The sequence below is a fragment of the Emydura macquarii genome, unplaced genomic scaffold (genome assembly GCF_026122565.2).
Source record: "Emydura macquarii macquarii isolate MOO-44397 ecotype Brisbane River unplaced genomic scaffold, CSIRO-AGI_Emac_v2 contig_561, whole genome shotgun sequence".
Lineage (NCBI taxonomy): Eukaryota > Metazoa > Chordata > Testudines > Chelidae > Emydura > Emydura macquarii.
In genome coordinates, this window is record NW_027130698.1 from 14,431,035 (window position 1) to 14,443,665 (window position 12,631).

General features: G+C 43.1%; 2 long non-coding RNA genes across 2 annotated transcripts; one reads left to right on the forward strand and one right to left on the reverse strand.

Moving 5' to 3' along the window:
* Positions 1-6,444: 6,444 nt before the first annotated feature.
* On the reverse strand, positions 6,445-8,138 carry LOC137147809 (uncharacterized). The gene is made up of 2 exons (XR_010918357.1): positions 7,860-8,138; positions 6,445-7,694 (listed from the first exon to the last, which is right to left on the reverse strand). It is a non-coding gene; the product is annotated as an uncharacterized lncRNA (long non-coding RNA).
* Positions 8,139-8,732: 594 nt separating this feature from the next.
* Positions 8,733-10,019, forward strand: LOC137147808 (uncharacterized). Its single transcript, XR_010918356.1, has 2 exons — positions 8,733-8,860; positions 9,032-10,019. It is a non-coding gene; the product is annotated as an uncharacterized lncRNA (long non-coding RNA).
* Positions 10,020-12,631: the final 2,612 nt, after the last annotated feature.

Below are 12,631 nucleotides of genomic sequence, written 5' to 3' on the forward strand. Positions count from 1 at the left end.
CTGGACTGGGACCCATGTTCTAGTCCCTGCCACAGGCCCTGCTGGGTGACCTTAGGCAAGTCACTTTTCATCTCGCTCGTCTAGTTTATAAGCTTTTGACGGAAGGGACTATTTTTCACTATGTGTTTGTGCAATGCTTAACTCAATATTACCGTCATCTCAGCTGGGGCCTCTAGGTGCTACTCTGAATACAATAATAGTAGGTAAATATCATTCCCATTTTACACAGAGAGAAACTGAGGCACCCAGAGACACGTTGCAGCTGAGAATAGAAACAAGCTTTCCTGATCTTTGGGCCCCAGGGATGTAACCACAGAACTATTCTTCCTTACCGTTATTTCAGAAAGTTCTGGATGTTTCTTAAAACAGGAAAAGTTTAAAGAATTTTTAAAGACACTCATGGGTTGCGTTGCTCACATGGACCAGCACAGAACCTATCATAAGGTCTGGCCGAGATCCTCAAAAAGCTATTTCAGTGCCTAATTTCTCATAGACTCATAGACTTTAAGGTCAGAAGGGAGCATTATGATAATCTAGTCTGACCTCCTGCACAATGCAGGCCACAGAACCTCACCCACCCACTTCTGTAATAGACCCCTAACCTACAGCTGAGTTATTGAAGTCCTCAAATCATTTCCTTTGAGATCTGGACCTCAGTTCCTGATCACAAGAGGTACTGGTAACCTGCAACTCCATTTGATTTCAACAACAGCTGGAGGGACTCAGCACCACTCAGGATTAAGCCTTCTGTGAAGAACAAATGACGCTTATCCAAAATGAATGGTTTGTCTCATGCCTTTGGGAATAGGTCTCCACCACAGCTGTGTGGGATGGACTGTTCCCTGCAGCGGCACCAAACCAAATCTCTAAACTGGCAATTTTCAGTGGAATTCGTGTGTCTAAAAAGCTTTTTTAATGTTTATGTTATCCTTTGCCCACGGCTATTGTGGCATTATTTGCTACTAGTTTCTTTATGTCCTTCTTTGGAGAGATCCCTGTCCCTTTTTTAAAGAGCCGGAGGATGATGACATAATGAAAGGTTCTGGAAGAACACAAATCTGGAATAGTTAGGTATGGTAATGCATGCAACCCGGTATAATTATCCCAAGTGGAGTGAACGCATGTGCAGTCATCTCATCCAATTACTCTACCTGAAACTACAGTTAGGGCTGGATTTGCAGAAATCCTGACCACTTATAGCTGCAGTTAAAATCACCACCCCTGAAACAAATCAGGCCTTTACTGTCTCCTGGAAGACAATTTTTAGCAAGAGACGACTGTAAGTTACAAGTGTGTTAATTCCATGAAATGGCCCATCACGAAACATATCCACTTTGTAGGCACTTACAAAACTCTAAACTTCTAGGGTGAAAACCTGGCCCCATTGAAGTCGCCCCCCATTTTCTTTTTACTGTGAATATGGATCAAATGTGAGTTGTGACGTTTTTCAGTTACAAGAACGCCAATATAAATTATAGTTAACTGTGTGGGAGTTGGGAGTTCTGTAGTCTTGGACACTATCTAGACTATCTATAGGAAAATGGTGGTGAAAGTTACTTTAAACTCTTCCCTTCAATCAAAAATAAGGAGAAAAACAGTTGCTAAGTTTCCATTGTAGGAGAAAACCCTTCAAACTGCAGCCTTCTGAAAAGAATTCCTAAGCATCTTGGGTCCAGAACATAATATGACATCACGGTGACAAAGATTTGATCGTCATTAAGGGCCTGATACTTCTCCCAGTGACACCATTGGCAGTTTTGCTGTTAACTTTATTGTAAGTTATTGATGATGCCCTTGGGCCACATTCATCTTTGGTGTAACTCCACTGGAGTTTGAGATATTGGACTGGCGTAAACTGGCACACTTCCATTGATTTTACTGGAGCTCTAATGGATTTACACTAGCTGGAAATGTGCCCGGTATTTTTTAAGTGATTCTAAGTTCAGTTTTTTCTCTTTATATCGTACGGTATTCTCTGTATGGCTTAAAAGAGGATTGCTCTGAGACACTAGAAGTTCAAGGTACATCTAGCATGCAGAGTTTTGATACAAATGAGCAATATAATAAGACAAGTATGATAACATCACTGTTATAATTGTAATGAGTCACAAATGCTATTTTGATGGTTTTCTTTGAAAGAAATACACAAAACCCAACCAATTTAATTAAAGATCTCCTAGTCTTTGTAATCAACGCAGCCACAAATGAAGGCAAAACTACTTTCATGTGGCAGAATGCATAAGTAGGTTTTCCACTGAAAAAAAAGAAACTTTTTTTTTTTTTTTTTAAGTTTGCGTGCAACAATACTGGAACTCAACATAAAGGCAAATTTCTTCCCCTGTGAGATAATAAGTGAGTTTAACTTAACTTAGGTCCTTTATAATGCATGGAGGTGTGGTTTGGGTTTTTTTAGGTTTATGAATACTTTCATTAGAAGATAATATACATATCGATTTAGGATTGAATGCATCTCCAAGAAGTACCAGTTCAATATCTGACTGCAAACAAACAAAGAAAGCAACTCTAAAATAATGGAAGTTAGTGATGAAAAAGGTCTGTTAGATTATCCAGTCCATCTCCTGGCCAACTATCATTTATTATTGTTTGCATAACAATAGCACTCAGAGGCTTCAGTTGGGATCAGAGACAGTTCTTGCCCTGAACAGCTTGCAATCGAAATAGACAACACAGAAAAAGAGCTGGAGACAAGGACACAATATACAAAACATATATGAAATTGGATTAGGGTTTGGACACAATGGGACGGTGTCGAAGGCCCCAGTTCCTGGACAGTTCAGAAACTCAGCTTTTAAGTCATTTTCTAGCCCTCTTTGTTAAAAAGCAAAGCTTGAAAATTTAAAACAGGAGTAACCTGTGCAAGGCTTTCTGCCTGAGTCTGCTGGAACGCTAGTTTGAGCTCTATAAACTGTACCGGGAATCTCCATAGGTAGGCTTGGAAGAATTAGCTTTTTAGTCGGTAAACGTCGATGTTACCAAACACCCACAAGCTGACAAAAAATATTTCTATCGATAATAATAAAAATTTACAGGTAGGCAAAGTAAGAAAAATACTGTTTTGTAACTTATTAATTATAGTCAAAATCCAGTCATTTCGACCTTTAAATTAGGCTTGTTTCAAACGGACTAGCAAATGAACAGTAAAAACAGCTACGGTTTGTTGACTTAAGGATATTTACTTTGTATATCTGGACATGCGATGTTGACCATGTGTGTCTTAATGGTTTATGAAGCTTTAATTTTTTGAATCGCCATGTGTACTGTCACTAATTGACTGACCCCATCCCCATAATTTCCTGCAACTGTGAACGTGTGAATGGATACCAATATAAAATAATGCTTGAAAAAAACATAGACATTACCTGTCAAAATTATAAAAAACAATAAAATAAAAATTGAATTCTACCATGCTTAGGCATAGAGGTATTATCTCTCAGACCCACAGCTCTGACGACCCCTACCAGCATTACCCCATTAGAGGGCTGTGGGTATGGCAAGAGAGACAACTGACAGATCCACCCAAGCGGATATGCCCCAGCTGTTGGGGAAACTACTGGAGGTGACCTCACACTTTCTCTCCATGGGGGAAAAAGAACAGCAACCCTTGATACCATCCTTTAAGAGCCCCACAGGAGATAGGCACTGTTGGCACTTCTGGGGGTGAAGGGGAGAAAGGGGCCAGCCCCATGACTTTCTGGAAAGGGAGAGGAGCTGCTTTTTGCCACCAGTCCAAATGGGAGATGGGGCCAAGCGGCAGGGGCGGAGCCCCGGGGTGCTGTGTGTTAGTGTACAGTGTACCTAGAGCTCCAGATATCCTTAATCCAGCCCTGCTAGAAAAGTGATCATCAGGGTGAAGGGACCAGATCCCAAAAGCCATTAAAAAAATAATTAAGCAAAGCAAGGAGACATTTTCCACAAACCAGGCCTTTTTCTTTTTCTTAAGCGTTAAGTTTTACTTTTTAAAAAATGTAAGATATTTTCTTTGGTCTGAAATTTGGAACAAGTTTTGTGGAAAGAAAGAAAAAGAAGGAAAGACAGACAGACAGACATTTCAGGATAGTTTTTTCTTCCACAATGAATATTTAAAAACTAAATGAGGTCTTGCTGGAGCACGCGGGGTATTTCTATGCTGCAAATGAAGATCATACCCCTCTGAGCTTTAATCACTGGCAAGCATCCTGAGTACAAGCCTGCCAGGGAGCCCAGGTATATACTTGGTCTGCTGCATGCTAAAGTTCATGTTGACACATCTCCACTTCTGTTGTTATCTGTGATCGCTAGATGTAGCTACCCATTCTACAATCATACTTCCCCTTGCAGTGTAGGCATACCCTGAATGATTGAGCAATGTTTTCATACAACAGTAAGACTTCCAAGGGGCAAATCTGTTCCTTCCTGAGTGGAATATGGAAATATGTTGAGGTTACGTGAGGATCAGTTAAGCTGGAACAGAAATAGATGTAAACGCCTGGCTGATACGGTGCCTCATGGTGTCTGACGCAATCCGGTGGTCGAGAGACATTTACATTGAACACATCACCGGACACAGACAGTACCGTGAGGAGTAGGCCGGAGCGCCACCGCGAGAAACTTATGGCTCGATGGACTAACTTAACCACCTACCTGACTCAATGAGGGACAGCCCACTATTACGGACCTATCTACTCCCCCTTAACTACATCCCCTGTAAGCCCCACACCAAGTGATGCTCCCTCATTATCGATCCCTTGTACTCCTAACCATCAAAACTATCAACCCCCCATCCAGGATACCACAGATTATCCTCTCGTTGTACTCCCCGATTCCCAACCAAACTCTGTACCCCCCGATAATCTATACACTATGTCTGGATGTTCAGTAACTATTTCGCTTCAACTCTGTACCATAACTTTTTAAACATTATCTTCAATAAAATTTTTAAAAGAAGAAGAAGAATTATAAACACTTGTGGACCTACAACTAGGTGGGTTTTCCAACTGATGTCAAGTTCTTGACTTCTTCAGTACTTTGCTACAGTTTCCATACAGTGCCAACAACTATATATTCGCCCATTGCCTTGAATTAGATGGGCCCTATCCCAAAGAGTGTACAATCCCAGCAAGAGACAACAGATGGATACAGACAGACAGACATACGGGGAGTACAAGGAAACCAGGAGACAGCATTGGTCCAGGTGGTAGGCAATGATCTAAGTAGCGTGATGATGATGACCCTCGCTATGCTATGCAAACTGGAGTGAGGCTACCTTGTCCTCTCCTATGACCACCCAACAGCTATTAGCTGGTGGCCATATTTGGTCAGAACTAACCTGAGTGAAATGATTCCAGCTGATGGGCTAGAGATGGAAAAACCATTCCCCCCCTCCCCCAAAGTCATCTAATTCATCAGCGTCTTAAGTGCCTGTAAGAGTTTCTGGAAGTTAAACAACCTAGAAGTTGGTTAGGCCTTTACACTAGCCGTGATAGTTAAAGGCACAAGGTTTCACATAGATGATTTGCTATTGAAAAATCAGCCAATGCACCCGTTCTATAAGAGCCAGGGCCAAAGCACATTGAAGTCAATGGACAGACACCCACTGATTTCGATGGGCTTTTGATCAAGTCGTAAATGCAAAAACAGCCTATTTTTTAATCTGAGTCAGTGGGTTTGCTTTCTAACCCTCCCAGCCCTCAGCATTGAGTGAGCACTGATAACTTGGGCTGCTAAAACTGAAGGAACCTTCTCTCCCATACCACCCCCACCTACATCTGCTCTACATTTGCATTTCAGAAATTAGAGAACTTGGTTATGCGGAATTACATAGCAACTGGACTAGGGCTTGTGTATGGAACTGATTGGGCATTCAATCTAAATAAGGAGAATTTAAAGATCTTTCCAGGAAATTGAGTGGAACACCCTAGCTGACATTTGGTATTAAATATTATATTTGGATAGTTGTTCTCTCTAGTCCTTTGGCATTTAACATCTGGGAGCTCCAGCTATAAATGTAGAAACTGAATACCTGCTTGAAAGTATGCTCATCAGAGCTCAGAAATTAGAATATTCCTGTGCACGCGCCAAGCCAGTCCATTTATAAAAGGTAGGGTTATTAAAATATGATTAGCTGAGCCATATCTGCTCTCCGAAATGTCATACACCATTAAAATTGAAAAACCTTTGATGCAAACCCCGTTGGCAAAGCCTCCTGTTTGATCAGCAGCAAGACGCTGAGGAATGCCACTTTGCAAATACAACCTCAAGCACCGGGAAAATATCCCACTCCCTTGATTGTACAGTTTTGTGTTGTTGTCCGGTGCTGGGATGTACAAATACAACAGGAAGCACCACTTGTAATATTGATCCCAGTCTCCGCGCTCAGGTCTGTCTAGCCCTGAGCATTTATAGCAGCTTCTGCCTTCCCTGAGCATCACACACCCGCCAGCAGAAATGCTCGCTTTGGCTTGCCAGCTCGTGTGTGGGGTTTTGAATGAGACCTGATCAACCTCACTCCGGACAAATCTGCTCGAGGAAAGCCTACACATCTAGTTGCACAGCTCTGACATCCCGTATAGTTTTCCTTCTCAGATGTAGGGTTGCTTTTACCGTACCTCCGGCCCTATGGAAACCAGTCAAGAAATGTACCAGAGTCTCCCGCGCCCCAGCAAAAGCCGGGCTTATGCTATGGAAATGATCAATAAAAGAGATACCACTGAAAATCAGACCTGTCACGTTTGCAGGCTCTCCGTCAACTTCCTGGGTGGTCCCAATTACACTTCCCCCTCCCCTTTCTATAGGCTAAAGCTACGAGGACTGGGCTCACTTTATGTTATAGAGACTTTTTTTTAAAAAAAACTGTGATTTAACCCCCCCAAAAAGCGGTATCTGATCGCCCCTCCTATTGAGGCTGATTGATCTAATCAGGTCGGCATTGCAGAGCGTTAATCACTGGAAACATTTTTGGGATGACACCATTGCAAGGGCAAATTACTCCATCATCATCATCGAGTGAGTCAGGCCCGGGGTGCTTTGGTTTTGAGCTATTGTATTTAGGAAGCCGCAAACGAGTTGTTGTGGTCTTTGAAGTCCTTTGCATTAGTTAGTAGCTACTGAAGGACGAGAAAGTTGCTCAACGGACGCTGATGAGCGAAGGAAATTTAGTGATAGGTACCTTGAGATTTTGCTTGGGGGGGGCGGGGGGGGCTAACGAAGCCACCTCCAAACGCCAGAGTTAAAAAGCAACACCACCACCTACCAGGCACTGACATTAGTCCCAGATCACGGCCAGCCCAATGAGATAGACCCAACCAGCCTGGGCAACCAGGCATCTCGCTTGGCTAGCCAAGAATAAGAGACCGGATCCACCTCCTGAACTCGGAGTCGGATGAAGGCAGGAGACGTTGCTGGTGCTTCTTTGGAGAGGCGAGCTGGGGCTGAACCTGATTCGATATTTGCTCTGAGGGTGCATCTTTGGACCAGAAACCAGCCGCCATAAGCGAGCCCTGGGGACTGGCAGAAAACCCCCAGCCGCCTTCGCCATCATTTCAGCCCCAGAGCAGCATGGAAAACGCAGCCGGCGTTGAACCAGACATCTGAGCGGGACGGAGCTTTGGGAAAAGGAGGCAGAGACCCAGCCGTGCTCCTCAGCGGGGTCCCAGCGAGGGCTGGGGGAAGCCCAGCTAGAATACCATGGGCCCTACCTACAATACAAATTAAGTCGCCTTAGAAACTGACTCGGATCCCTGGAAAGTGTAACGCACCAGAGCCTGGGTTTAGGGCGGTGTGTTTAGCCTGGCGGATGGGGAAGCCGGGGGGGGATATCTTACTTTCGGGATTGTTCCCCCACCGCCTTTTAACAGAGCTACCCGGTGATCTGGAAGGCAGCCTTGTTTCTGGGACCTCTCCGAGGCTCATAGGAGACCCCTTCCTAGAGCGAAGGGGCTGGTTCACGATGGGCTCTGGCAGGCGATTTACTACATGTTTTCACACGCCTCCCCAAGGTGTTGAACTCGCCGGAAAGGTTAATTAGCAATTTATTGCTCTGTCATCAGCTTGAGGCTACGAATGGATGCAGTTTGCTCCCAGGTTTTTTCCTGAGTCCTAAATAGTGGGTTGGACGATTCACTTGTTACCTTTGTTTCCTATTATTTAGTGTCTCAAGAAAGCAACACAATATAGACGTGTCTTCCCCAGGGGTGAGCAAACAGCAGCGCACACACCAGCTGCCGCAAATCCAGGAGAGGCTGACAAAGAACTGATACGAGTTGCAAGGTTAACAGCATTTAAACTGCATCTTCCCATCTTGCCTATCTCGCTTCCCAATTCGGATTCGGAAACGTTGTTCATTTAGACTAGAATGCAGAACAAGGTGCGAAGTAGAAATAAAGTTAGCAGCCGGATTAGCAGGAAGGGAAACGAATCTATGGATCAAGGAGCAACCAAATACCAGAATGTGTGAATGCTTATCTCGCACCTGGATTACTAAATTGATCATCCTTAATCTGGTCTGTTGCAGATTATGTGCTCTTTGCAGAGTATGACTTGGGAACCAAACCGTGTATCTCTTGGCTAACTGGTGCATTATTCCCAGCTGTCCATAAACTTTCCTTCAGAAATTGATCATTTTATAACATTAGCTTTAAATCAAAACACGTGCTGCGATGCAGGAAAAAGAGGCGTTTTCATTGTGAAGCTTCGTTACTCAACACTCGCTTTCTGCAGAACAAGTTCAGAGCAGAGGCGCATCCAGGGCCAGGTACACCCGATAACCACTCCCGGTTCGAAATAAACGTCGGTTTACACTCCCCACTGGCTGCAGACGTCTAAAAACTGCCTCGCAGGATCGCCTTCGTTTTACTTGCGTTCGGTAATGCTGGGATTTGCTCTCGCCTGAGTTGAAGTTGATCTCAATCAGCTGGGGGGGGAGACTGAATTTCATCAGCAGCTTGCTCCCAGAAACAGGTCTAGGAGCAGGAGGGAAAGCAAGTTGTTAATATGCAACATAAATAATAGTGCGCCTCAATGTGACTCTTGGCAGGATTCTGTTTGTTTGACAACACGCCATCTGCATAACTATCGGTCCATTAAAAGTGCCTCTCCGCTTCTTCAGTCTTGCAAGGAATGGCCAGTGAGGACAGTTGCGGATGGAGGATTTTGCAGTACCAACGATCAAATTCCGGGAAGCAGGATCTTGTGGTTAAAGCACAGGACTCGGATGAGGGAAATCGGAGTTATTTTTCCCGTGCCGGAAGATTTGCTTTGTGACCTGACCATTCTGTGCCTCAGTTTTCCCACCTATAAAATGGGGGTATTAATTGACTGAATTCATTCATGTTCGTTAAGCACTTTTGAGATTCTCTGAGGCAATAGAATTGCCACAACTTATTAGTATTACTTGCAACAGCGAGTACATTAGCAAACCTATATGCCTGCAAAGAAAAACCCAAACCCTTTAAAGAAGGCAGAAATGCCAGCTTTGTGTACTGAGAACCAGGGGGAGGCTCTCAGACAAAGACTGATTTAAACATACTGGGAGATGCTCATGACCCAAAGTTCTTATTTTATTTTATAGAGCAACAGAGAAACAGGTGGGGGGGGGAACCCTAAATTACAATCCTTATTAAACTTCAATCAAAGTTTTGCCTGAGCAGGGATCTGGCCAATTACTGAGTTTATGTAGAGCCCCATCTAACAGCTATTGAAGTCAAAGGAAACACTTCAATGGAAGTTGGACCAGGCCTACATCTATTCCTACCTTCAGGTTCAACCCCACAATTTTGGACTTTCCAGAACTCTTAAGACATGGATTCTCAGCCTGGAGCCTTGGTTTTCTTTATAGCTAGATAGGAGGGGAAATTGTAGTAGAAGAGGTTCCCAGAACTTTTTTTCTGTTCTGTCATGGGGTGAGGTCACAGAAAATGGTGAGAACCTCTGATTTATAGTTAAGGCTTCTGATATTTCATTTTAACCCTCATAAAAAGTTAAATTGGTGTTTATCAAATAAACACTAGGACTGCTTACTTGCACCCAAGGGCTTGTCTACATGGAGCTCTCAAGCAGACTACAGGATGTGGTTTCTAAAGCTTATTAAGGTGTTGCACATTATTTGGTCCCTGTAAATCCTTCTGGTGCTCATTAAAGGTTCCCTGGTGCGCTTTAACACAGTGCTGTTTGAAATAGTAGTATGTTAAAGTGCACTAGGGAACATTACAAAGAGCATACTCATTACAGTGTATAACAAGAGAGAACCTCCAGCCACCTCAACCCCCCAATTTTTGGACATCTACATAAAACTCAAAAATTGCTAAAAATAAACTTTCCTAAATGAAATTCACCCCCCCCCCCCAAAGAAAAACAATAAGCCTATTTACAATTAACAATTCAGCTTTGCAACATAAAGATTGGCTCTGCTGATCTCTAAACAAAATCTTAACTCTACCATCTACTCTTTTTTTAAATGGTATTCATTCAGCTAGTAAGGCCAATACAATATTTCTCCTCCTATGTTAGCAAACAAACACAACCAATCAGGCTGCACTTGCCCTGAACATGCAAATATTCATATCTCCCAACCTATTGTCTTCTATTGTCAAGTGATTGAGGAAAACAACAAAAAGATCCCATCAAAACACCTGACTTGGAAAAGTTTTCAGTATCTGAAAAGCTAGTGAAAAATAAGATATGAGATTATCAGTGACAACCTCCTCCCACTCACACAGAGATTCAGTGTTTTATAATCAGAAGCAAAATAATAGCCAGATTTTTCAATATCCCATCGTTAGACTTTCAGCATGGTGCCAGCAGTGGTACTAGTCCTCGTCCTGAGTATGTTAAATCATGGACCTTGATTCCATCTCCCTTAAACCTTGTCTTTTTCGATGGAACGTAGCTTACAGAACAGTTGTACATCAATTTCTGGAAAATAACCACGTTTCCTGTGTTTATACAGTCTGTTAGGTAAACTAGGAGAGGGGGAAGGGATGGAAATGGATGACTAGGTCTGGCAGATTCAGTTTTTCAAGTCTACAAGTTTTATCCAGGTCAAAAAAAGGAGAGAGGGAGGGAAGAAAAGAAAGAAAAAGAAAAATCATCCATTACCTCTCCTGCTAGATTGATGTGTATTAGACTATTACAATGTGTGTTTGTGTCTGTCTTAGAAATATCTCCCCCCACTTCTCCCTTTTCGTCTCCAGACTTACGGGCAATTTTAGTTCATATTCTGCTGACACTAACATCCCAAAGAAACAGAATTCATGGGTGAACTCTTACATCGTGGCTTCTTTCACATGTGTAGGGAAAATATCAGAGGCAGAGGGAATTAAGGAGACGATGTCATCTTTTCTACCAACTGCATCTGAGGAAGTGAGCTGAAGCCCACGAAAGCTTATGCCTGCTGAAATTAAATTTGTTAGTCTTTAAAGTGCTACAGAACTCTCGTTGTTTTTAATGTAATCTATGTACATTAGATTTTTTTTTCCTCCTAAAAAAAATCAGCTACCAAAGCACTCTAGTCAGTTTCTCGCTCAGATTTTCCTTGTATTGATTTGGGGGAAGCTCCCCCCACCCAGACTTCACAAACAGCTTGTCATCACCCTCCCACCAGCTCTGCTTGCACCAGTAACAGCTGCAATGGAGAGGTGTATGTGGGAGAGAGCACTAACTCCTGGGTGGCATCGATTGCTGACAGAGTAAGCGATTGGAGAGGCTTTTTCAGCTCTGATGTTAGGATTCCTCTCGCTGGAGAAATCAGGGGGCGGTCTACAGTGGTTGTAGGAGATGGGGATGATTCTGTGCACTGCGAAAGAGGATCGTTCAGTGAGCTGGTAGGCGTGCAAACACACAATCAGATGGTCTCTCTGCTGGGATGCAAATATCTAACAAGAGAGTCAGGGTTGAACCTCCAGTTGTCTCCAATGGATGCACGTTGTCTGTCCCTTTGTACACACAGGCAGCTGTGCACCTACCAATAACAATTCTCTGAAACACTTCTGACAAAGGTCCTCTGCTGTAGGGATTGTTTTAGCTACCTTGAGACCTCCAACTCTTTCAAATGAATCTCCCTCTGCAGCAATAAGCAACTCTAAAAGCAACTATTGATACTGTTCAAGAAATTAGAGCATTAGACTCTGTTCACCTCTAATTTTAAACAATTTACACTCAAGCATTATTGTTATTTGGCAAAGTCCAGGTCTGACACTTACCCATCCTGCATTTAGGAGCGGATATTTAACAACCCTGAAAGATCCAATGAGTTTTTAGGGAAGCACACAAACAATTAGAGAAAATCAATTGCCTGGTTGTCCCTGATTGTGGGTTATGTTGGGAGGAATTATTTATTAAAGAAGACTGTGAATAATCTCCAGTAACAACAGACAGCTTACTCCTTTCACACCATCCTCGGTAAATAAGGCCAAACAGCAAAAACCTACACCCAGGCCTGGCTGTGAGTGGAGTGTCCACTGCAGATAAGACCTGAGCTGACAAGATGCATGAGTGACCCGTGAGCAGTCAGCTTTAATTTGCTTGGGCAGAGGACAGCAATGAATAATTCTTTAATGAAGGATGAAAAGTGCATATCTTGGAACTGAAAATAACAAGGGAAGAAGGGATAACATTTTTATCTAGAAAGGGAAGGGGT